At 41.9% G+C, this 26185-nt stretch overlaps 1 protein-coding gene across 13 annotated transcripts in view; it reads left to right on the top strand.

Annotated features, from left to right (window-relative positions):
* Positions 1 to 7881: 7881 nt before the first annotated feature.
* Positions 7882 to 26185, top strand: part of FOXP1 (forkhead box P1) — a 493539-nt gene continuing 475235 nt past the window's right edge. For 4 of the 13 annotated variants that reach the window (XM_073351098.1, XM_073351095.1, XM_073351105.1 and 1 more), the window contains exons 1-2: positions 7887 to 8291; positions 9718 to 9814. The gene's annotated coding sequence lies outside the window, so the exon portion shown is untranslated. Of the gene's footprint in view, positions 8292 to 9717; positions 9815 to 26185 lie in introns of all 13 variants that reach the window. The other 9 variants (XM_073351096.1, XM_073351093.1, XM_073351114.1 and 6 more) reach the window with 7 other exon arrangements.

Raw genomic sequence — 26185 nt, 5'->3', positions numbered from 1 at the left:
AAGATACTGTATTTCAGGGTTCCAATGCCCTTTCCTCTCTTCTTTCCCCTGCCCAGCTAGGAAAAATTAAAAATGACTGAAATGATTTGGCCCCATTTTCCAGAAGAATTCACCTTTTAAAGATAACTTTTTTTAGTAAAGTACAAACCCGTGAAATGGGCTCAAATGGAATTTAAAATGCAGCTATTCTGTTTTGCTATTGCAAAGGCTATAATAAATCAGGTTAATAAATATACATCAAATAATTTTAGGCTAGGTGGATGGCAGCCTGTCACAGAGTAACATGTAACCAGGCTCATAACCTTGTACTGTCGCCGATTAATTCCTGGCCTAGCTTTGAAAAGAATCAGGCTTTAAGGACTGAAAACCCAATGGTGAAATTATTAATAAGCTAAAGAAGAGGTGACAGGTGTTACTAAAACTCTGCTGCAGCAGAATAATGATGGGAGACTGCTGGTGGCCTCCTATGCTTCCAAGCAAAGGGAGCCTCAAGGATAAAAGACCTGAATAGCACCTTAGCAGGGGAAATACCATCCGCACCAGCATTTGTCCTCTTGACCTTCAGCCAGCTGCAAGAGGTGGACCTTATGCTGCCCTCCAGGAGACTAAGCCTCACATGGACTATAACTGGAGGGAAATAATAAACACAGTATATCATCACTGTCAAGGCTTGTGTTGCATTACTTGTTTCAACAGCTGTGCTTCCATAATATGAATAATTATTGTTCCTTCACTTACATATATGCTTTTGTGCTATTCCTCTGGCCCAGAAGTATGATGATTATGGGTACCTGACATTCCCTATGGAGTGCTGAACTTTAACACGGCTGGCCATGACCTAGCATGGTCAACCACGGTGGGAAGAAACAGGGCTTAGGATATGACATGGTTGATAGGAGATTCATTTATTTTTTAATACGAGGACAATGACTGCTTTATGAGAGGAACTGCACACAAACGTTCACGGGGTTATCAAGGAGGAACTGACCTGGGTGTGCGATAGCTTGTAGAATGTAACAGTATGTCTTTGGACACAAAGGCCTTCCTTTCCTTTGAACATATACCCTAGTCTCAAACAGAGCCAGGAGTTCGAGATCCTGAAAAATGTGTCTGAGGAACTGCTGTGATGAACTCCCTTAAGAGGAGAGTAAAAAACGTAACTTTTTTTTGAAGTTTATATTTGGCCTCCTACTTGTAGAAAAATATGTTGAGAACAGTTTTCTTGTAGTCTGTCTTCTCCCTGAAATCTTTCCCTTTTCACTCCTAAAACAATCCCTTGCTCCCTGCAATATTTATTTCCTATCCTACATTTGTCTTCTCTCCATCCCAGTTTGCTCAATAAAATAAGATGGCTCATATTAGCATTTTACACATGTTCAATACTGCAAGAGGACCTGACTTGTGGTTTTCCAAATTAATTGGTCATAGACTTACTATAAGATTGGATGTATTGTGGTGTTTGCCACTCCACGGACAGTACACCATGTACTTATATTCAGGAAGCAATATATCAGGAATTGAGACTGATATTAATTTCAATGAAGATGCATTGAAAAACCTCCACCAAAATGGGACAGATTAATACTCTGACCCAATACAATAGCTATTATTCCCCTTTGCCCGCCAGGAAGAGAAAATACCTATTGTTTGGCAACCAAGAACAACTGAAAGTGTGCAAGTTATCTAAGGCCAGTTTTGGTTAGACTTTAAGTCAATGGGACCACTCTATGAGTAATGGAATATCATTGTGAGCAAGGGTATGAGAATCTAGCCCTTACAATCTGCTAGGATGCCCTTAGGAATCCAGGGCTAAATTCCATTCTCACTACAAATGCAACACTGACTTCAGTGGAGTTACTCTGGATTTACTCTGGATTTACACCAATGTAATGGAAAGTAGAATTTAGGCTACTGCATGTACCTGCCTAACTGCATTTCCATGATGCTGTAAATGAAAACTGGCCTCCAGCATGGTTCCCCTTGTAAACACCATCTAATGGCAGAACAGAGAGACAATTTGTGTTCCTCACTCCTCTGCTAAATCTCTTCTCTCCCCTCAGCTAGGAGTCCCATAGGTTGCAAGGAGAGTGCAGGGGGCTAATATTCAGCTGCAGTTAGTATATGCTGGTAAATTGGAGCCTGATTGGGCCAGGTGCTAAGCATTTCCCATTAACTTTGTTGTGAAGTGAGGCTGCTCAATGGCTTTCAGGATCAGGCCTTCAATGCAGACAAGGGGATAGACTTTTAAAAGTGCTCCGCTCCCACTGAGAACAATGGGCTAGACAGAATCTGAAAACAAGGGCAGATGCTGGGTCCTCTGCGCCTCTGAAAAACGTGGCCCAGGATTTTTACGTACACGTTAGTTTTATGTCAGCAGCTTTCTTGTGAGGGAAGGACATAAACCATAACTTAATTTTTAAAATGATCTCGCTTTGGCTACACCTCTCATTGATGACAACTATATTTTCTTGTCAGACAAGCCAGCTTGAGATCCTGGCGAAGTGACAATATGTCCCCACCCCAACCTGCTTCCCCATATTAAAATGAATATTGCCCCCATTGAAGTCAATCGGGATGTTGCCAATGGCTTTATTGGGGACAGGATCAGGCCCTTACTGTGGGTCTTTATGCCTTTGTAAAACTTATCACCACTTGGATCATAAAGCCGAGCCTTCACATCCCAAAATTAGCTGGGCCAAAGAAATGACTGGCCTTATTTACCTTCTCTAATAAACACAGCCTGATAGGCAAGATTGCATCTTCTGTCTTTTTGAACAATATCTATTGTCATAAGGATCTGACTTTCTTCACATTCTCTTGTTTTATACTTAGAATTGAAGAGATTGCCAACATCAAACTTTCTTTGCAGCAGAAATCTTCTTGTGAATTAATGGACATGATGACTCATAGGTTCTCTAATTATGCCTCCTTAGAATGGTGGCTTGATTGATTTAAACAACCACAAAATACAAGACAAGCTGCAAAACCAACAAATTTCAGCTTGGAAAAGAGGAGACTAAGGGGGGGATATGATAGAGGTATATAAAATCATGAGTGGTGTGGAGAAAGTGAATAAGGAAAAGTTAGTTACTTATTCCCATAATATAAGAACTAGGGACCACCAAATGAAATTAATGGGCAGCAGGTTTAAAACAAATAAAAGGAAGTCCTCCTTCACACCGTGCACAGTCAACCTGTGGAACTCCTTGCCTGAGGAGGTTGTGAAGGCTAGGACTATAACAGGGTTTAAAAGAGAACTGGACAAATTCATGGAGGTTAAGTCCATTAATGGCTGTTAGCCAGGGTAGGTAAGGAATGGTGTCCCTAGCCTCTGTTTGTCAGAGGGTGGAGATGGATGGCAGGAAGAGATCACTTGAGCATTACCTGTTAGGTTCACTCCCTCTGGGGCACCTGGCATTGGCCAGTCAGTAGACTGGTTACTGGGCTGGATGGACCTTTGGTCTGACCCGGTATGGCCGTTCTTATGTTCATTTGTCAATGTGCTTTTTTTTTTTTTTTGAGGTACCATATTGCAATTCTTTTCATACTCTCTAGACAGAGACAATAATATCATGGTGTCCATTTGTGCTTTGTGTCTAAGTAAAAAGCAAGGAAGCCTTAACTTATTTCCTGTTAATTTCTCATTGTGTGCAACATAGCCTTGTTGATGTATTCTGTATATCCTCATAAACCAGTGACTAAAATGGAAAGGATTTGAAGAGGCATTGCTCATGGGATGCTGGAGGTGTGGCACTGTAGCAGCTTGGAAAACACTGACTTTAAAACAGTAACACCTATAATTACAGATGCATCATCACCTCCATATTTTTTTTCTTTTTTACTAACAAGCTGTAGTCATAGCGTGTGTACACCCTTACCAAAATCTGCCAAGCATTTGCTCCTGGGATAATGATGGTGGTGGTGGGAATATCAAACATCTCTTTTTCCAGGCACTTGTAAAACAATACAGCAGTAAACAATTCAAGTGCAATTAGCAGCCTGCCTTGGTGGAGGGGGAGGGAAAAGTCCCACTGCTCTTATTGTCTATGGAATTAATCACGTTTTATAGAGTTAATATACTGATTTAAAATTTGCATAGTTAAAAACAAGAGCCAAGAAGTTTACAATAAACAAAGTTTATTCTGGGTTTAAATGTATAACAAATACCTCTAAAGCACTTCAGTAAGAGAAAAAATAGCTTCTATCGATGTGCAAGCTATCGTCTAAGAATTGCACTATATATTTTCTCCTGCTGTAGTTTCCTATCAGAAAACAATGAAGTAAAATAGAAAAAAGGTGAAAAAGACTCTAATTATATTTAAAAATGTAACCTGCCTCTTCCAGTCACACACATCTATAACATATTCCACGGTATGTCAAGTGGGTGGGGTAGATTGTGAAGGTTAGTATTTTGTTGCTGCTTTTTGATAATTGAGTCTATTCAGTAATACAATGACATAATGAAATTATGTACTTACTCTCTTTGAAGATTACTCTTAAAGTACAGCTAAACCATCTTTGTCTTTGCAAATATTTATTTGCAATGATTTTCCTCTTAATTATTTAAAATATAATGAATTAGGCATAAGTACTTTGCCATTAGTGTAATTTAAAGTGTAATTGCACATCAGAAGCATCTTCGGAATATGCTTCTACAGGATTTACTTTTCTGCCAAAAGGTGGCGTCCTACTACCATGCCCTTTCTTTTGTGTGAAAATCTTCCTGCTTTAATTTGCCAAGAAGAAACTTCCACTTGATTACTGATCAAGAAATTAAAATGTGCTCTATATGAATGCAACGTGACAGTGTTGAAAATGAACAATATGGTAAGAAGCAGTTAAGTTCCCCACTAACATATAGTAAATGGACATGCAGATTTTCACCACTTCAGCTGACTAGACACTGAAATATACAAAATCATATAGAGCAACATTGAAAATAAGCTCCCCCTCTTTAGTGAGAACCTTGTTTCTAAAAGTCAAATATGAGGTGAGTGCAATTACCAAAAAGCAAAGGAATGGAAAAAACGAGATTATTAACAGTTCCCACTTAGTTGAAAGGAAATAGTTTCTGCTAACCAAGTATGTTGCTCAATAATTCCTAGAATCAAATTGCCATCTAAATTGTTCCTTACAGAATGCTGCAGAATTGATGTCACACTATTACACTGGATGTTTCTGGGTCCTCAGCACCTCTGAAATCACCAGGCCACTGATTTAGATACCTAAATATAAATGTAGAAATCTAGCTTTAAGCACCTTCTTTTATAAATCTGGCTATTATCTTTATTTCTGAAAGGGTGTGATGCTTCAATACATCACTTATTGTAGATATGCTCACGGGGCAAGCTGAACATTTTAGAGTGGAAAGGTAAAATGTTCATCTTCAATCTACGCAGCTGATCTCTGCTGGGCGTGCTATATGCAGCCCTCTCAAACATCAGACACCAGTGGGCATTCTTCACACAGAATAAGTATAAGATAGACTGTGGGGGGGGGGGGGGGGTTAGCAGGAAAAATTCTACATTTATAATTTTAACTAGTGGGACTGCTACCACCACTCAGTAGGTAGGGCCTGTCAGTTCCTCCATTTCAAATTACGGCGAAATCCTGGCCCTGTTGAAGTCACCGGCAAAACTGCAATTTATTACAATGGGACCAACATTTCATGCTTGGAGTTTGTTAATCTCTTGTCCTCTTTGCAGTGTCATATGCTAGGTCAGACACACAACAGTTGGTTGTATAGGAGTAACTATCACTGAACTGAACAGCAGTAGTCCTAAGAATCCAACTAAACTCCACAAAGGAAATGCCACTCAGATGTAGAATAAATATGGCAAAATTACAGTTCTAGGTTTTAACTCCCTTCGTTTATGCCAGTGTGGTTCATACCACATAAGCGAAATGGTACTTGGGCATGATACTATTAAGTATTAGTAACACTTGGAACAATAGAGAGAGTTAAAAAATTCAGCTTTTTTTAACTTCATACATTTTTACTCTGAAGCTGCTGAAGTGATGAGTTTTACTATTATCAGTTAGATGGACACTGAGGATCCAATCCTGCAGTCATTCCTCAGTCAAAACACCTACCAAGATCAATGGGAATTTTGTTCTAAACATGGAATGCAGGCTGAGGGTCCTGCTGCTAAGGCAAGATCCTGTAAGGTCTGAAGTCATGCACCAATGGGCCTTCTCATGTGAGTATGGGCATCTCATGTAACACTTCGTAGGAGTGGGCTCTTGGTTTACTAATGGCCTCCTTTCCTCTGCCTGGCACTGGTAAAAATATTTATTGGTTATTTTATACATATTATTTAAGAACAATAGAGCTGTGCAAGTAAGTCCTTATATTAAGCACTGTAGCGAGGGAGTGCTTACACCATAGGACTGGGGGGTCAGGAATTCTGGATTCTATTTCCAGCTTTACCACTGACTCATTGTGTGATTTTAGACTGTTAATGTGGCCTCTCTGTGCCTCACATACCTATCTATAAAACAGGGTAATTTTCCCCTACCTTACAGGGATGTTGGGAGGCTTAATTATTTTTTGCAAAGTGCTTTGAGAGCCTCATAAAAGGCCCTGAATTATAATTGATAGCGCAAAATTATTACTTTTCAAACTGGTTATAAATTTGATTTTTTTTTTAAAGAATCCTGTTATGGGTTAAAGTGTTTAAAAAACACAGAGGTTTGTGAGCGGCAAGACTGCAACCTAACTGTTCCAAACTGGCTTCACGAAAGAAATGCCAACATACTATTAACTAGCCACTACTGCTATGGCCTTGGTAATAGAGTAACAGCCGTGTTAGTCTGTATTCGCAAAAAGAAAAGGAGGACTTGTGGCACCTTAGAGACTAAGTTAGTTAGTCTCTAAGGTGCCACAAGTCCTCCTTTTCTTTTTGGCCTTGGTAATAGAACTCTTCAGTGGTACCCATCCTATTCCCCACGCCCTTTTTATTTTTCCTTTCTTAAGGAGGGGAGTTAATTTAGTGCTAAGAGTTTAGAAATAATGCAGCATTTATTCAGCATCCCTTGCCTCCTTTATTGGATTTCTCACAGGCGATTTAACTTCAAGCCTGGTTGCAACACACTAACAAATCTCATCCCCCCCCCCTCCCCCAGAGCACGGGATGTAAACTACCCGCAGCAGTTTCCTCCTGACCGGTATCTCTGCAACAGCAGGTAACTTGTGTTAAACAACGCATCGCCCCAGCCTCCGAGCCTGTTCCTAGAAGGAGCAGCGAAGGGGGGTGGGAAAAACAAACCAAACCAAACGACTCGCGATTGTACGGCACTTTCTCCCAGCGGCGCCTCGCCCGCACTCACCCCAGCCCCAGCCCGCGTGTAAGCGAGCTCCGTGCCCGGGGGAAGGCGAGACTCGCTCGCGGCACACGCCCGTTTCCTTGCACACTGGGGCTTGTCCTTCTGCTGAACTTTCACCTCCCGAACTCGCCTGCTTTCATTGGATCGGGCGCCGAAAGAACCGAGAGAGGGGAGAAGCCGCTCGCTGCAGCGCTGCCTCCGAAGCGCTCGCTGCCTGGCGCTGGCGCTGGCTCCGGACGGGCTCTCCTCGCCTCGGGACGGGAACGAGCCCCAGCCAACAGCTGTCTCGCCCCGCTCGCTAGCCCCGGCGTGCCCCCTTGGCCCCAGCTCGCTTGTTTCCCCGTCTCCCCCCTTTAGCCGAGCGGCTCTGCCCTGCCCTGCGCCCCGGTTCTCCCCGCTCTCTCCTGGCCGCGCCGCGCCGCGCCCCCCGGCTCCTCTCCCTCTTTTGCAACTGCGAGCGCTCCCCGCGTGCGCGCGTGTGTGTGTGTGTGTGTGTGTCTGTGTTTTTTTTCCCTTTGCACCGAGCCTTGTTGTTTACCCAGCAGGTGGATGTGACGTCAGAGACTCATAACAGCAAAAAATAACAACATCTCCCTCCGCGGGGGTGTTCTTTCTCCCGCCCCCCCCCCAGCCGCGCTTTGCCTCCTTCTTCCTCCCTGTCGCCAAACTCCGGAGTGGCCGCGCAAGGCGCCTGGAGCCCAGCCCGGGAGCGGCGTGGGGGGGGGCGGGGGGCTGGGAGCCGCGGGCCGGGCCGGCCCTGCCAGGCGCTGGGCTCCCCGGGAAGCTAGTCCCGAGCGGAGGGCTCTATTGTTATTGATTGTGCGGCTGTTGCACGCTGTGCCTGCTGCCCGGGCTCGGCGCATGGGGCTTGCCCGGCTGGAGTGCAGGGAGGGACGGGCAGGCAGGCAGACTCACCCGCGCTGGGGGGGAGCCCGTAGTGGGCGCCGACAGGCCGTCTCCAGCGGGTGAGTTTGGCTTTTCGGCTTTCCCCCTCCACTTTTCAGGCGCCTTCTTGTTTTGTTTCACTTTTCTCCGTGCCTCCCCCCCCCAGCCCCCTAACTCCTTCCACCATCCCGCCCTCTCTCCCTCCCCCTCCACGTGCCCCCCTCCCCCTGCCTGCTGGCGGGGGATGCGCGCTGGCCGCCGGTCTGTTTGCATAAATCAGAGCCGATGCAGTGCGAGAGGCGGCGGCTCCTTCACCTCTGGGGCTTGCCGCTGGAGCAGCCCCACCAGCCAACCTCCCCCCCCGCCCCCCAGGCGCAGCGCCGGTGCAAGTTGGAGAGGGCTCCGCTGGGGGGAGCGCGGCGGGCAGGGGACGGGGGCAGAGAAGGGAGCTGGTGCGCGGGGCGGACACGCCGCTCCCCTGGCGCTGGAGGGAGCGGGGGGGGTGGAGGGAGACCAACTTCCCCCCACCCCCACCCCTTTCTGCTCTGACTTTGGAAACTTTTTATCCATCATCTTCCCCCCCGCCCCGTGAACTACTTCAGCGCACGGGCCCTGGGCGCACACGCCCCTCCGCGCACGCAGGGGCTGGGCTGGGCTGGGCTCGCCTGCCGCTCGCGCCGGCGGTGCGCTCCCGCGGAGTGGCGCCCTGGGGGGGAGCGCGCGGGCTCCCCTGGGGACCCAACCAGACGTGGGGGGGGGCACGAAGGAGGTCCCGGCTCGGTTCTCCCCAACACCCCCCAGCCCGCGCGCACGCCGGGGGGCTGGCCGCGCCGCTGAGCGTCCCCGGGATTGGGCTCGGCTCTTCCCCGATCCCTGCCCCGCGGTGGGGGAGCTGGGGGGGCTCTGGCTGGAGGGGCGCCCGGGCGGCGCAGTTGCAGGCAGGGTGCGGAGAAGCTGGCGGCCAGGGGCTGTCCTCTTCCCCCAGCGCAGCGGGGACCGTGATCTCCCCTGCTACTCTCCCCCCCCAGGCTAATGAGAGAGCAAGTCCGGCCTCTCGCCCTCCGCATCCAGGACCACCTGTTGTCGCTTCCCGAGCGCTCAGCCCAGAGGACTCTGCGCCGGAATTGCCGTGTCCCCCCGCCAGTGTAACACACACACAGCATCGTCGCCAGCCTGCCCAGCCCCCCCCTTTTTTCGGAGATGAAGTGTTTGAATAAACATTTGCAGCTCTAGACCCAACCCTGCCACTTGCCCCGTGGCGCAACTCTTGCAAGCGCAGATCCCCGTTGAATGGTGATGAAGGGAGATTTTTAGATCCTGTTACTACCACGAAGTCCTTAGATCTAGTTCCTGATCCCGTTTCTTGCAAGTGTGTCAAGGCTCCTCGTTTCTGCCACCCCCCCCACCCCCCAAACACAGCACATCTCTTCCCCCTTCCCCTCCCCCTTACCAAACCTGCCTTCTGGAGACTTGTTGAAAGAACCCCTGGTTTCTTCTCGACCGTAGAGCCCAAAGTTTTGCCTGCCGGAGCAGCACCACCCTTTGCTGAGGAGCTGTGTACTGGCGATCATTCGCTCAGAGCCTTTCTCACTGCTATCTCCCGGTAAGTATAGGAAAATCGGCGGAGGCTTTTACATATAAGGATATAAAGGACACCCCCACCCCGCCACACACACTTCCCCACTCCAAAAGCAAACTCCCAAATAAAGAGAAACCAGGGGAACATCTATCCTAAAAGGTACAGATCAGCTTACAAAAGCTACAGGCTGAAAAGTTTATTTCAGGTCAGTGAAACCGAAGGGGGGAAAGTACATGCTGCAGGTTGTATTAAACATGGAGTTGTCTTTTTTTACAAGAAAACATGGGATCAGAGTTGAGCTAACAGTATGTGTTGCTATAAAATACAGTGACATGCCTCCTTTCCCTCCCCCATCCCACTTTATAACTATTAATTATTTCCAACTCATTGTGTTTAAATGCCATTGCTGGGCTGATTACAAAGTGTATTGATTTTAGCCTGCCTTCATTCTAGGCATTGGTCTTAAAATTTTGCTTTTAGTGAACCAAAAAACTCCTAAAATGGCACTTATTAAAAACAATATGACTGTCAGTGTCAACTCTTCAGACATCATACTCCTACCAAGCATTTCATTTAATGGCTACAAGAGCTTCTGAATTCTACTTCTATAGAGAGTTCTGGCTTGATCTGTCCTATCCTATCAGAAGTTTAGGGTTTCACTTTTAGTAACTGTTCTGTGAATGAGTAATGTGTACAGTATTTGCACAGTGTGTCTGTACAGTAGATGATTCTGAATCCTTGAGTATTGAATAATTATACATATTTTTTAAAAAATATGTAAATCACACTTGCTTTAAATTTAGCTTTCTCTGTTCTTATGCATTTGCTTTGGTTATCTGACTTATAAAACATCAGTGTAGCTAATTACATTCTCTTAACTAGGCAGCTAGTTACTTGTAAGTATGTCTTTCAAGAAATGTACTTCTGGTACTCCTTAAGGTAGTAGTTGTCTTTGGTTTAATTTTGTTGGGGGACAGAAGTTGATGTTTGAAGTACTTAATAGTATTTTACAATTTATCTGATTGAGAAGGCAAATCCTGTGTTTTTCTTCAATGTTAAGCATGAGAGGTTTTCAAATATTTTGAGTTCTACAAGAACAAAGTGGATTTCAAGGAAGAAGTGTATTATGCATCTTTGAAACCAGATTGAGGGGATCAAGGGAAGGAGGGGAAACTTGGACTTTTGGTTTCAAGTTCTCTGTTCTAAATCCCCCTCCCTGCCCCAAATTTTATTTGAACTATTGCACAATTATAGAGAATGAAATGGGGGTGATGGGTGGGAGACGAATCTCCACTAGTCACCATTCAAAAGGTGTCAGCTAAAATCTCATTCCAAAAAGGTATTGTAGCTTTAACATCTTGCATTGGCAGCATTCTTTCCCCTTAGTCTTTGGATTAGTCATTGTATGAGAGAGAGAGAGAAAAAAAATTGCTTTTTTGAAAAAAGTAAAGTAAACAGCCTCCAACAAGTGAACCTTGACAACCCAGATTAAGGAAGGCAGTAGAGATCAAACAAATCTGCTGCTGGGCTGTTGTCAGGAGCTGCCTCACTGAAAGCTCTGGACTATTTGATCAGGCAGCAAGGTTATATGTTCACTTATCCAGAAATGGACCATTACAAATGCTGATCTTTGTTGTGAAATCAAAAGATAACTTTGAGAAAAACATCTATAGTATTTCAATTCAGTGTTTTTCTACCTCTTCAAATTCTGACTTGCAGATTGAGTTAATTAATCAGTCTTTGGGACTGATGTATTCAGTTTTACGTTGATTTACAGTTTGATTTTATTTATGCTCCTAGAATTATAGAGAAGTTCACTAATATCATGTTAGCAAAATAATTAAAGTTTATTAAGTTCACCTCTGAAGTTTTAGAATCTCTGAATTGTCAGGAAGTGAAGCGTGCGTGTGCAAAGGTGTTGTTCTGATGTGGACTAGAACAATTTCGTTATTTTTTGCCTTATTTTTGGTTTCACTTGGTTCTTGGAATTTAGAAAACAAAAAGGTAATTTTCTAAATATAGCATCAAACAATGAGGTTTCATGTTTTGGCCATGTCCTGATTTTTACAAAAATGTTTTTGTTATGTCCCTTTGAGTCTACTTTATATAAACTTAATTACTATACTTTTGTTTAAAGAAAATAGTAGTACCAAATGTTAGCATAGAGTATTATGATTTTCTCAAAGTTAAAACAGAAGTATCAACTAATCAAATTAGATTATTTATATTCCTTTAAACCTTTTGTAGGATTCTGTACTCCTCTTCTAACACTTCAGTGTAAACGCTGCAAATCTTATTCACCACCTAGTTTCTTGCTATAAAATATCCTAAAACAATGGAAATAGAGATTTTCAAATTCTTAAGTAAAAAGCTGCTATGTTAATGTACACAGGAAACAACAAGTAAACATGTATTGCATGGTAAAAAAAAACCTCTGTCACTTAAGTATTTCTTTAATTAGCAGTACAGACACACAATAAGTGCTTTTATACTTTTTTTTATAAGCCAAGGTTTCATCACCATGCTGCACAACTTATTGCAAAGCCAGTAGTTTTTTATAGCATATACTTTTTATTGTCTAATTAAAGTATGCATGTTAAACATACACATGTATGCTATTAAGCCATTTTGGGTAATATGTAATGTTTTTTAACAGCTATAAACATTTTCTCCTTAAATCATTTCCACCAGGAATAGTAATAGTAACCCAGCTGGTTTTTATACTGGTAAGAGAAGGAAAAAGAGTTAGGTGAAGAATTGTACATTCAACACTGTAGTGTTTCAAATGTGGCATAATGTTGTTTTATTAGGGAAGATCGTTGTTCAACCAAGTTTAAATTTGCACTAACATCATTATTATGAGAATACTGTAAGCATGTAAGCCTCTCAAATCCATTTTGTTTCATGCTATTGTAAAAATTAAGGGAAAGTTTGGTCATAAACAGCAAGCTTTTTCATGGAATACAGTTAAGTATTTAATATTCTTATAGCTTGTGGCCATTTATATTGATTGTTTGAATTGGATGACAATGTAATTGCTTCATGAAATATTTTTCTGATGTGTGTTGTATGTAAAATTATAGAACATGTGCACTCATGTAGAATGTATATTTATAATATGGTTATTTCAGCAAGTCTGTCCAGTTATTTATATTTTGTGATGGTGCTTTTGTCTTTCTACATTTTTCTCAGAGATGCTTTAATAGAATGTAAATAGATCATATGCTGTCAGAAAATAGTATAAATTTTGTTTACGATTCAGTTGGGTTAAGGTACTTATACTAAAGAAGCTCATTTAACCCCAAGACTTAGCATTAAGTGGTGAGAGGTCTCATGAAGAGCTTTTGCTGCCCTTTGCTCTTATGATAATCTTAAATTACTACAGTTTAATTGCAACTTCAAGGGACTGAGCTGAAATGTTTTATACAGCTGAGAAAGGGTTGGAGAAAACTGCAGCTAGATTTGAACAGGTAGTTGGTTTCCTTTGAACAGAACTGCATTTGTTTAGGCCTTTTCTTACCTTTCTAAATGCATGACGCACTGTAGTTTCATGTAAGGGCCTATCAAGTTTGCACAGAAGTAAAAATCCAATAGCAAAACTTGGATCAGACTTCAGTGGGAGCAGGACTGGGCCCTTATAGAAGCAACCGAGCTAATGGGTGAATACATATTTTGCACATTGTCAATATTTAAATATATATGTGCATTTAAGAAAAGATCAGAACCACTCCCCAAAAGATTTTTGCTGTCTGTTTCTCATAATCACTTCCATAAGAGAGAGGTTCTTTTGGGGAAAAAAGTTTTTTAAAAACCTGAAGGAAATAATGACTGGTTTCAGTATTAAGGTAGTGACAAAAAATAAAAATGGAAAAATGACAATTATGGCTTGCACTCTGTCTGTACTGCAGCTCATTCCATTTATGACTAGGCACTGCAAGTGTCTCAGACGAATATAACTTGCTATCTCCCACATGTGTCACAATACTTATTAAATGAGTAGTCAAAGACACTCATTAAATGAGTGGGTCAAATTTGTAGACATTTTGCATTGGACTCTTGCAGCATATTTGCAGTAAAGGCAGTTATTCTCATAGACTCTGACCCAGCAAAGCACTCAGCCTCAAGCTTGTGCATAACTTAAGCACTCGTGGTCTTATTGCCTTCACGTGCTTAAAGTTATACACATGCTTAAGAGCTTATTTGGATCCTGGCCATAGTGAAATTAAATCATGATTTGAATTGTTTTGTTAGCTGAATGCTTTTCATGTGTCTTACTGCAGTAGGAAATTAACAAGATTGGCTGTCTGTAGAATTCTTCTCTTTTGCCTTAACTAAAGCACTTGCTGTCAGTCTACTGATCTCATAAACTACTTATATAGCTTGATTCCCATAGCTATTACTGTGTTGGTAATTGCAGCTACAATAGGTAATAAGATGATGTCGCTGGGTATTCGGTATGGAGGAAGTAGAATGGAATAAACAATACAGCAATCAGGAAAGACTTAATTATACAAACTTTATAGTTTCATTATTGTTTTTATTAATTCAGATTTTTTTGGTGTTCAAAGATTTAAGGGGCTGCTTCGTTTTTAGAAGATCAGACACATTGATTGGAATGTCTTGAGTACTTTAACATCCTTTCTTTGTCTTACTCTTCTTAAACCAATCTAATCACAGAAAAAATTAGCTTGCAGATTTCTCTACAAGTGTACTCTAGGGTTTTGTCTTTCTAGTCTCCTGGCACCAATCTCCTATATACCTGAAGTGCACAGTATTGTGTATAACAGGGTGTGTGTGTGGCATATACTCAGAGTAAGCTGGATAATTATTTACTCAGTCCTGTTCTGAAAATGAAGATAATGTTCCATAAACAACTGAGAATACAGAAAAGCCTGAACAAAACCAGCTACTGTTCAGAAAGAACCTAGTACCTGAGAAGAACTAAGTGATTTCCCCCCCACTGCGCACACACTGACCCCTCCTTATGCTATTCAAAAAAATCTCAATTTTTAGTGCCTTGAAATTGCAATTAAGTTGTAGTAATTTAAGATTATTGCAAGAGTGCAAAGGGCAATAGAAGCTCTTTAGAAGTCTCATCTCAACACTTAATGCTACTCAGTCATGGGGTTAAATGAGTTTCCTCAATGTAAGTACTTAAAGTAACTAAATCGTAAACAAAATTTATTCTATATTCTGACAACTAATAATCTATTTAAATTACATTAAAGTATGAGTGTGAAAATTTAATTAAATATAGAAGTACTGTCAAGCACTGTAAATATCTTGACAGATATACTGAAATGGAAGCCATATCATGAAATATTTACTTACGTCTGGTGTGTTACAATATTTCAGGGAATGCTTTTCGGAAAACTAATTGTAGGCCTTTCCCAGTCCCCTGTATGGTGGGAATGGTCTCAGAAAATAATATGAATGAATAGAAAACTTTATTCAAATGATCCTCAAGTGTATTGTTTACTGTTAATCAGTCTTTCCATACGGTACTTGTCATTGTTATGTTTTTTATTACAAGTGCCTATTTCCTCAATAAGTTAGCCTGTTAATTCAAATGTCTGTTTTAACAAAGTTTACATCTTATGCGATGGAATAATATTTCATAGTGTTCAAGGTGTGATGGTGATGGATGCATAATTTTTAAGTCTACTTTCTTCTGTCTTTGAAGAGGATCAAAATGGCTCAGAGCACAGCAACGCAGTAAATGCTGTTATTACTGTTGTTGGTTTAATTGATTTTTTTCAGATAGAACATGTTTTTTTATAAAATATATGAAACCATTTTGTGTTGTGTGTATTTAAATACACATGCCGGATTGTCCCCTCTCATGCCTGTAAATCAGGAGTGGAGAATCGTGCCTGTGTTCTGTGCCAGCATGTGGGAAAGTTGAGTTTGGGTGAAACTCCTGCGCTCCTTAGCTCCTTAAGGCTTTGTTGGGCTGTAAGTGTTGCCAAGGTAATGCTATCCTCCCTATGGGGAGGATGCAGCATGAGTCTTGCTTTCTCATGCCTTGGTGACTGGTCGAAGGATTGGTCAGGCAGTATGAGCAGCAGACTGCTTGCTCTCCCAGGCTCTGAGCAAGTGCTTTGATCTTGGCAGCTGAGTCACGGGAGGGAGGATTAAGACCTGTGAAGAGGGAGGGGAAAGAAATGTGGACTAGAATAGAATAGTCTGTTCAAAAACTCTGGAACTTCATGTGGGCTGGCTCATATCCTAACTCATGGAAGTGGTGTGTGATGGGTGAGGAGTGAATGCTTTCCTTTGGCAACCATTCTTGTCTGGGCAGTGGGTTGAGGGGATAGTCCATGCTCCAGTGGCGTTGGCTTCTCTGCTGCTAAAACAGAAAGTCAAACAAAAGGTGGCCTAGTTGGGCAAGTTGATTTGGAGCCACTAACATACTTATTAGTTTCGCCCCTAGAATCCAGACATTTCCTTTCATGTTGTGTCTTGGTTTGAGCTGTGCTTCCCAATTAGTTTTGTCATGTTGTTGCTAGCAATTAGGGTCAAATGTCTTTCCTTGGGCTCTCTACTTTTCTTCTCAGTATCCCTCCCCCGGGTTTGTAATACAAGCTGTTTATTCATTAATTAGTAGATTAAGCATATTAACACATCAGTAAACGAAAGCAGTCATACTTCCCAAGGCATCTTGGGAAACCCTCTGTAGTTTTATGTGATTGGACATGCAGTATTACTGGTTTAGAACGCAGAGCCAATGATGGCAAAGTGTTTTTAGGAGAGAAATAGAGTGAGCATGAAAGTAAGTAGAATGTCATGTCTCTATTAAAAAGATTGCAATAAGGGAAGATAAAATGGTGAGGAGGTTTGATTACATGGTCAGAGCTTCAGATAATTATGAAAATCAACCTGTTCAGCATCCCTTTCCCTCTCAACAAAACCAAACCAGACCTACTTTCCAATGCAATAAATGTTGGGGGGGGGGCCTTCACGTTATCTGGTTGAAAAGGTGCAGTTTTCAACAGTGCCAGAGGGTATGTCTACCCAGCAATTAGACATCTGCCGCTGGCCTGTGCCAGCTGACGTGGGCTGCAGTGTAGACGTTCAGGCTTGGTCTGCAACCCAAGCTCTGGGACCCTTCCATCTTGCAGTTACACAGCCCCTTAGACAAAGTCACTGGCATGGGCCAGCCAAAGGTTTTTAATTGCAGTGTTTGGTGTCTAACTCTTTTAGGAGATACCTATCTCTTTGTAGAAGCTTTTGAAAATTCCATCCTGAGACCAAAATACCCTTCCCTCAGTATCTTTTAAAATACATACCTCATTTCTATACAAGTTCAGTGTAGCCTTACCCAGTACTTGCTGTAAAGGTTATTCATGTTCTTCAATACTCACTCCAGAATAACAGCATTTTTTCTCCTTTTAAATTTATTTTTAAGGTCATCACAATTAATACTTCATTCAGATCGGAGGCAAGATTCAAGCTGACCCACAGTGCTGGGCTACCTCTTTGTTTTAGATCTCAAGGCTGTGCATGTCTGGAATGTAGCACTTGATTTCACAACAACAACAAAACCGCGATGCAGATATTTGTGTCAAGATGTTCGAGTGCCTTTCTGATTACGAGGCTGAGTAAAATGGAAAATAAAACTGATGAAGGGAGGGGAGGCAGCAGAACAGAGGAGGAGCAGTGTTAACGTCACTGCTTCTTCAATGTAACTTGCAGTGTAATATTAAATTTCTGCCTTCTTTGTTGAAAGAATGTTAATCATTTCATTAAGAAGAATTAAGTAATTAACTGATATATCTTTAGGAAGCAGCCACAGACCTTTTTTAAAAAAAGCATCTTATTAATTAAATACTGTCGTTAGGAAGTTTACCACTTATTTTACTACTACCAAAGGGTAACTATGGATATGTCTATGCCACATTTACAGCCCCATGGCTGGCATGTGCTAACTGACTCAGGTTCAGGGTGTTCAAGCTCGGGCCTGAGCTCTGGGTCCCCTCCTCCCCTCGCAGGGTCCTAGAGCCTGGGATCCAGTCTGAGCTCAAATGTCTACACCGCAGTTAAAAAACTCCTTAGTCTAAGCATAGTAAGCCCGAGTCAGCTGGCACAGGCCAACTGCAGGTGTCTTATTGCAGTGTAGACATACCCTAAATAGGCAAGCGAGAAGACCTTCAAAGTTACTTATTACTGTGTTGCTGGCATAGTAATAAATAACTTTTTTTGTAATTTAAAATATGATATTCTAATAGAAAATATAACCTGCAATTAAGAGATTTTTCTGGCTTTTGTCAGCTGTGGTGTTGCAGACCTTATTTTCAGAGTGCTCTGTTTGGGATTAAGAAGTTGAAAATCTTAAAATTTTCACCTTGGTATTTTTTAAAATAATGGCTTCTTTGTTACAATGATAAGCTAGTTGATAGTGAGTCATGAACTCTGTCTTCTTTGACAGTAAGATGAACTTTTGTTAGCTGTAGAATCAACTCATTTTGTTTTTTTAGGACTCCATTCCCACACTCTGTACTCAGGAAGAAGTCCCACTGAAGTCAGTGGTCTAAATCCTACCCTTCCTCTGGTGCAGAAGTCCTCTTTAAAGCAGTTTACATGCTGTGGTTATGCTATGCGTGATGGGGGATAGCTGTGCAGAGAGACTCTGGGCACCATGTGCACTATAGAGGAAGGCTCAACAATAGCTGTTTCTACAGTGATTTAGCCTAGAGCAAGGTAGGGTGAAACAGATGTGCGGCAGTGGCATGGCCAGTAAGCTTGCTAAGTTGGTGAATCACTTGTCAAGACCAAACTGGTGGGTGGAGAAAATGGTGAAAATATTCTTCACTACATTTTGTCAAGTATCAGGGGGTAGCCGTGGTAGTCTGTGGCTGGCTCACTACAAAAGCAACTTGGAATTGACACCACCTCCTCAATTGCTGGGAGTGAACTACATCAACCCTGATTGTATTGGCAGTGTTAACACTGGTTCTCCGCTTACGAGGTAACTCCCTTCTCATCGTGTGTCAGTATAATAATGCCTGCATCTGTAATTTTCACTCCATGCATCTGACAAAGTGGGTTTTACCCCAAAAGCTTATGCCCAAATAAATCTGTTGGCCTTTAAGGTGCCACCGGACTCCTTGTTGTTGTTCACTACATTTGTGTATCAAAACTTCTGTTTTATTGTTTTGTAAATTGACCGGCTCTAAGCAAGCTGTGTTTGCAGGAGGAACAGTGTTTGGGAGTATCTGTGCTAGTGTACTGTACCTTGTATCCCTGCAGGTGTCCTCTACTCAGGATTGGGCCACCTGGGAGATCTGTTACCTCTGTGCAGGGTGTGGTACTAGTTTGTCAGATTGCTATAGTTTCTTTTCTGATGACAACTGTTTCTAATATCCTGGACAGTGGGACTGAAATTTGACACAAGCTTGAATTCATCTCGAGCCAGATAAATCACATAATGTAGTAGCAGCTGTTATATTAGTATTGGTACAGTCTACTTCCATAACTGCGCTTCTTCCAAAAGAGAGGGCTTCTTTTCTTTTACCTTAAGACAATGTAATGCAAGCTCTTTGTCAGTATATAATAGATTTTTAACAGAGTGGGTGAACTTCGTAAGTAGGTGCATTTCAGTGCATGGGATATATAGAGACAGGGCTGGATTCTGTTCCCAGTTACAATGGCGTAAGCCCAAAGGATCTCCATTTAAATCACTTACACTATTCTGATTTAAGTGAGAGCAGAATTTGGCCAACAGCCGTGATGCAAGTACAAAATACAAATTATAAAAAAGTACTTGGTCTGTATACTGTGGTCTGTATGTCTCTTTGTGGAACTCTGACTTCATTGGCGTTATGTCAGCAATGGCCCAGTAAGTTTTGTGATATTAACATAATTACTTTTTTCTAAAACCAAATACTTGTGACAGAAGCCCAGTCCTGCTCCCACTGAAGCAAAACTCCCTATTGATTTAAATGGGGGCAGGATAAGGCTCTCTGAAATTGTCCATGGTAAATCTCATTTGTCAGTCATAAACTATGCTCCTGTTCATTAACATTGACAGTGTACTCAGATGTTTTGTTTAAACATTTTAAAAGTGAACTGTGTATTTTCTAACAAATCATTACTTGCTATTCAGAATGCTTTGAACAAAGAATGTGTTAAAAGCATGCAGCCCAGTTATGGTTAGTACAGGTAATTTATAATTGTACTGTAGGTAATACATTTGTGTGTTTGTTCTTTTGTTTGTTTGTTTGTTTTTTTTGAGCATCTGTTGTAAAAAACAGTTATCTTCCTTCACAGGACTGATTTTTGGTATTTTAAATCTTTCATGTTTAGCAACAGGATCTTGTTGAGATTCAGACATTCGCCTCAATACAATTCAGTTGGTGTTGTAACTTGTTGTGATGGAATCCACCCCTGTATTCACACCCTACACACTATTGTAATAATCTCTGTACAAGGTATATCATTTGAAAATTCATAATTTGGTGGTCAACATTGTCCTGATAAAATGTGTGGCGACACTGACTGTGAAGTTATGAGATTCCCATGTATGATGATGATGACACGTTCCAAAGCCCTGCTCAAGCAGAAGTTGGCAGACGGGTCTGTCCTAAACAAAGGAATGTGTGCTCTGCTTAATTTGCATTTAAGCAGTAAACGGAGTCATCAAGCAGGATGGGGAGAAAAAAGAAAGCTCAAAGAGGTGAAAAAACCAGCAGGGAACATACTTGCTTGTAGACTCTCTTGGTTCTCAGCTGGATATGTTTTTTTTAAGAGGGGGATTGGAACTAAAAAGCAGGGGCAAACACACCAACGCACTTCCTCTCTTTCCCTGTGTGTCTCTGGTATTGCACCAAAGAAGACAAAGGAAAACGGCCGTTGGATTTGGGGGCGGGAGGATCCTGACCTGAAAGTTTGGTCCCTAATCTGCTGGAGCATGTGGTGAGAAAGTTTGCTTTGCAACTAAGATAGTTTAAGTAGGTATTAGTAAGTGTTCTATCTCTCTATCTTTTTTTATAATTTTTTACTTTTATGCCTCATTACTAGTACTCAAAATCTTTTTGTAGTAAACCAACTTTTTTTTATTGTTTCTAATCCAGTGAGTTTAAGTTGAAGTGTCTGAATAATTCTATTTAAGGTAATAAAATGGCATATTATTCCCTTAGAGGAATAACAGACTTAAAATATTTCTACTGTCCAGGAGAGGGCTGGGCAGTACAGGACAGACATTTCTGGCGGAAGATTTGGGATGGGGAGTAGGTTGGGGTCATCCTGCGGTGTAACTAAGGCTAGTGAGAGCCAGGGTGTAACTGGCAGGCTGCAGTACAGACACTCAGGGTGTGGCTGGCATGCTGGAAGGCTGTTTGTGGGTAGCCCACGTGGGAGCTACTAGAGCAAGTCATTGCAAGGCACCCAAGGTTGCAGGGCAGGGGTGACTCAGTCCCCTCATTGGTCTGAATTGTGCCCTATTACGTCACACTTGTATATCTGTTCTGTTTTCACTGCTGAAAAAACAGTATCTACCATGCTTAAATTTTTTTTTAACAAGCTGAAATGCAATATAGTACCTGTGAAGTAAACTTAAAAATATTAAGCCAGTTCAACATATTTCTACTATTTAAAAGTCAAATTGGAGGAGACTCGATATCCTATTTATTTTAAAGATTTGCTTGAATACACACTTCCCAGAAAAGGGTGCTTGGCCGGTTTAAGTGGCTTACTGAGGGCTTTTTTTTTTTAATGCTTTACATTTGCTTATAAATTCTTGCCATGCTTAAGCAAATTATTGGAAATAGAAATTTATTAACTAGGGTTTTTAGGGAGTATAATAGACTCACTCTCTCACCCATGTAAACTCGTCAGTCTGAACAATCTGAAAAATAGTAGATACAGTCTTCTAGCTCTGTTATCAAACTTGCTGCATAAGCCAGAGATTATGCACTGTGATGATGCTAATGACCAACAGAACCAATGATGCATGACTAGAGGAAATCAGTGGTATAATCTGTGAAAGTTATCAGTTTTTTGTCATTAAATATTAGTGATAAATAATACACTTCATTTTGAGTAGATAGAACATATTTAATTCTGATGTACAGAGTTTCCAATTTAATAAGGGTCATTGCTGAGTGAAATGATATCTTTTGTAATTTAAAAGGAAAGATAAAATGCATTTCTTTCAGCATAATCCACTGGCTCTGGCCATCCAGTAATGTTTGTCTTGACTGGCCTGTGATTGCTAGATAGTGTGTATTTTTTGTGCAGCAACTTGGCTTGGCTGTGGTGTGCTTTTGTTTTTGTTTTTGTTTTGTTTTTTTTAATTTAAGCGTCTAGTTTGTTTGAGCCACACAAAAAGTTAAATTTATGAAAGCCGAGCCAAGCTAGAGATTCTTAGTTTACACTAATCAGACCCTTCCATTTTTTATTATAAACTTCAAATCATAGAAGATAGCTGTTGCCCCATAAGGTGGTCCCTCCCCCAAACCAATGCATGGGTCATAATGTAAGTGGGAGGGGGGGAAATTAAGATTAAACATACAGTATTCATTCAGCAAAAGGTACAGAGAAATCATGGAGTAAGAGATCCAAACTGTATGAAGAGATCAAGCAGGATAAGCATAACCGCAGTTCAAGTAAGATGATGATATTATACAAGGCAGTTTTCACTAGGAAAAAGTCTGATTTTATTAAAAAAGCAAATACTGCAAAGAGAAACACAATGTAACTGTCTCAACATTATCTAAAGTGTTGTATGATCTTAAAGACTTCATCCTTTCTTTTTTTTCTCTTGTGAATTTGTGCTTCTGAAGGAGAATAGCTTTGGCTTGAGCCAGTTGGAGTGTTTCAGCCTTGGTTCGATTTTCCTTATCTACACCTCAGTTCTGATCTGCAATAACCTTGATATTTCAGCCCTGTCTCTCATTTGGACAGATTGCCAATTGTGCCAAATGTGTGTCTTCATGATGTGGACCATTCAGACCACCGTGATCTATATTCATGTCCAAACCCAGAATCTGGTCTCAGGTTTCCAGAATTGGAAGTCTAGTACATTTACTCATTGTGCCTTCTAATTGGCCAATCTTTGCATCATCTGTAACTGCCCCAGGTATTGCAGCAAATCCGGTTGCCTTAACTCTGTCCTCACTCAGTCAAATCTTCCACTGATTCAAGGGAATTGCTCAATTTAAGAAAAGACTTCAGGATTTGGCCTATAGTTCATGAAATGCAACCCCCCCCGTACCTAAATATGAAGGGCCAGATTCTCCCTTTTCATAATACAGGCAGCTCCAAATGACTTCAGCGGGAGTTGCATGAAACTGAGGGCGTTTCAGACTGGGGTCATCTTGTATTGGAAGTTTTATGAAAATACTTTGTTCTAACCATATTCAAATATTTATTTTCTGGTAAGATGATTTTTATTGTGTCCCCTGCAACCAACACACCTTGCCTTCTACCTACTCCTCCTCTCATGATCTAACTTCAAGTTCAAAGTCCTTCCACTTCCACTCACCAACTAAAGATGAAGTTTATTGTTTTTGTTTTTTACAGTATCTTACACTGGTTATGGGGACCTGACTGTGCAGGGAGCTCTTTCAGCTATTTTGACTGCAGGCCCTATCCAAAAGAGCTAGTTATGTTTAGCACTCTCCAGAGTGCTAAATGTGACTGAGTGGGGATGGGGGAATGGAGTACTCAGGATAGCAAGTGTTTCAGGAATTGGAGCACAAATTGCACTCACAGCATACCAGTGATTAGCTAGGTGCCCGAAACTGTAGGATTTAAAATTCCGTGACATCAGGCCAGTGTCCTGCAGTCGTGTGTCCTGACACAATCTTTCTCTTGAGTGCACTGAAAGATAAAGGTTTCAGAGTAGCAGCCGTGTTAGTCTGTAATCGCAAAAAGAAAAGGAGTACTTGTGGCACCTTAGAGACTATAAATTGGTTAGTCTCTAAGGTGCCACAAGTACTCCTTTTCTTTTTGTGAAAGATAAAGGTTATACCCGTAAGATGAGGGTGACCCAACCACCTGTTCACTAGGTGGAATTGGCACAACTGAGTAACGAGAAGCGCTCCTGTCAGGCCTTGATAAGTTTCCTAGATCCTTAGCAAAATTGTTTCATGCTCAGTTTTTAGAACTCTCCATTTTTAAAACCATTATGTTACATTTGATAATCTCAACATTGTATCTTCTGCCATTGCTACTTGCTGCCTGGCTCATGCTGTGCTAAACTGTGGCCCTAATGGTCAGTCAATTGGAGAAGAGGGCAAAAGTTGGTCAGAGAAGGAAGTGTGTTAAGATGGGCTGTACGTACAGTGCCTATAACATGCCAAGAGTTTCATAATCTATATACAGGGAGAAAAGTTCTCTAGTTTCTTTGCAGTTACTTAACTTTTACAGCATGTCTTATCCTCTTCGAAGATGGTGTTCTGGGTTCTTTAGAGACCCAAGACCTTAATACTCAGCAGTTTGCAGCCTTGGGGGGGGGGGGGGGGGCGTGGGAGGGATAGCTCAGTGGATTGAGCATTGGCCTGCTAAACCCAGGGTTGTGAGTTCAATCCTTGAGGGGGCCATTTTGGGATCTGGGGCGAAAATTGGGGATTGGTCCTGCTTTGAGCAGGGGGTTGGACTAGATGACCTCCTGAGGTCCCTTTCAACCCTGATATTCTATGATTCTATGAACCTCTGTAACCCCTTCTGTTTCCATGAGTGGAAGAGAAGCTATATCTAGCAGGGGCACCTTTGTGGCATGTTTCCCCCAGCTAAGTTGTGGGGGGAGAGGTGAGGTGAGAGCCAGCGGGATCCTTTGGATTCTTCCTTTTCCAGACCTCCAGAGGGAACCAGCACAAATGTGAATTCTCCCCTCTTGGAGTAGAGCTTCAGGAACAGCTGTATTTGAGAGGGGAGGGAATGTTGGAAGAGTGTCTGGCTCCTGGAGCTGTGTGTCCTGGGGCTAAGGAGCAGGTGGGTTGGGTGAAAAGGGAAGAGTAAAGACCATTTAGGTGGATGGCCTTTATCTCCTGGCAATCCTCTAGGAATGCTAAATGACAGTTCTAAGGAGAAGAGAATCTGCAATGTTTTTAAAGAGTTCCCTACTAAACTTTCAGACCTTGTGTGTATCACAAGGAAGCAGTAAAGGGCGCAAGACCAATTTTTGTTGTCCATGACCCATCACCTTCAAACCTTACAGTTCTTCCCAAAGCTTCTGTCTTGTGCTTGCTGCTTCTGCCCTTAGCAATACCTGTTGATAGTATCAGGGCTATAAAGCTAATGCAAGGCTGGCTCTTTTTACTGTTTCCTTAACAGAGTTCTGTCAGTTACTAAGGTCACTGGTGTGCATTGACTCAAAACTCAGCGTGATTTTTGTTCTCTTCACTTGCAGAATTTTTTTATTTTTATTCTACTACTTTCGGCTTAACGAGAAGTGGTTAGCTGGTCTGAAGATTGGCTTTTCTTGACAAGGGCTGACTGTTTCTAATTGCTGCAGTCTTCAGAACCTTAGCTGGATGATAAGCACATACAATTACACGTGTACCTATCGAGCAGCCTGTTAACTACTTAGTCTAACTTTCAAATGAAAAAAGACAAGTTGGCATGGAAATACAGGGCTAGATCCTCTGTTGATGTAAATGGATGTGGCTCAGGGGAGTTACTCTGACTTGCACCATATAAGGATCTGACTGTCACTTTTTATTCAGTGTGTATTTTGTGTATAAGAAACTGTGTGTAGAATATTAGCTAAGCTGGAAATATTGAGCACATGATTGGAACTGGAGAATTATTGCTCCTGCTCTGCCCTCTGGTATTTGTGCACAACACCCTCTGCTTGGCCCTGTCTGAGGACTCGCTGTGGATGCCAGGTGTTCAGTGAATAGCATGGATGGTCTTTAACGTAGTGTTAGGTTTGCTCAGGCTTCTGCTGGGTTTTTGAGTAAAGCTTTAAATATGGTTGATGCTTTTATTGCTTTTGAAAGTGGTGCAGGTGTATGTTAACAGGAAGTGAAACCCTAGCAGTCCTGTGGGAGCTTCATTCAAATTGTGCCAAGCAGGTACGGGATACAAGTGTTATCACCTTACTGATAATCTGGCATAGTGTGGGTATTCACACGTGTCCTAGGGATTATAGGTGGTGAAGTCATACTGCGTTTGGCACAGAGCTAAACCATTTGTGAGACGGTGCAGGAAAGCTATAGCACATATGCTTGATGTTTCCTTGCTTTTCTTCACATGCGAAGCAAAGCTGAATAGGAGTTTATTTGTTCAGGCTTCCCTTTCTCTTGGAAAACCAGTCAGGTGTTAACAATGAATAGAAAATATATATAAATGAATCAAAAGGTATTGTTTTACTATCAATTTAAAATAGTCCATCAGCGGATGCGGTTGCTCCGTGGTTCAGTGACTTTTTTAGCCTTTGTATTCGTGACC

The sequence above is a fragment of the Lepidochelys kempii genome, chromosome 7 (assembly GCF_965140265.1).
Source record: "Lepidochelys kempii isolate rLepKem1 chromosome 7, rLepKem1.hap2, whole genome shotgun sequence".
NCBI lineage: Eukaryota > Metazoa > Chordata > Testudines > Cheloniidae > Lepidochelys > Lepidochelys kempii.
The sequence above is the reverse complement of the archived record's forward strand: the minus strand, read 5'-3'. Positions and strand labels throughout refer to the sequence as shown.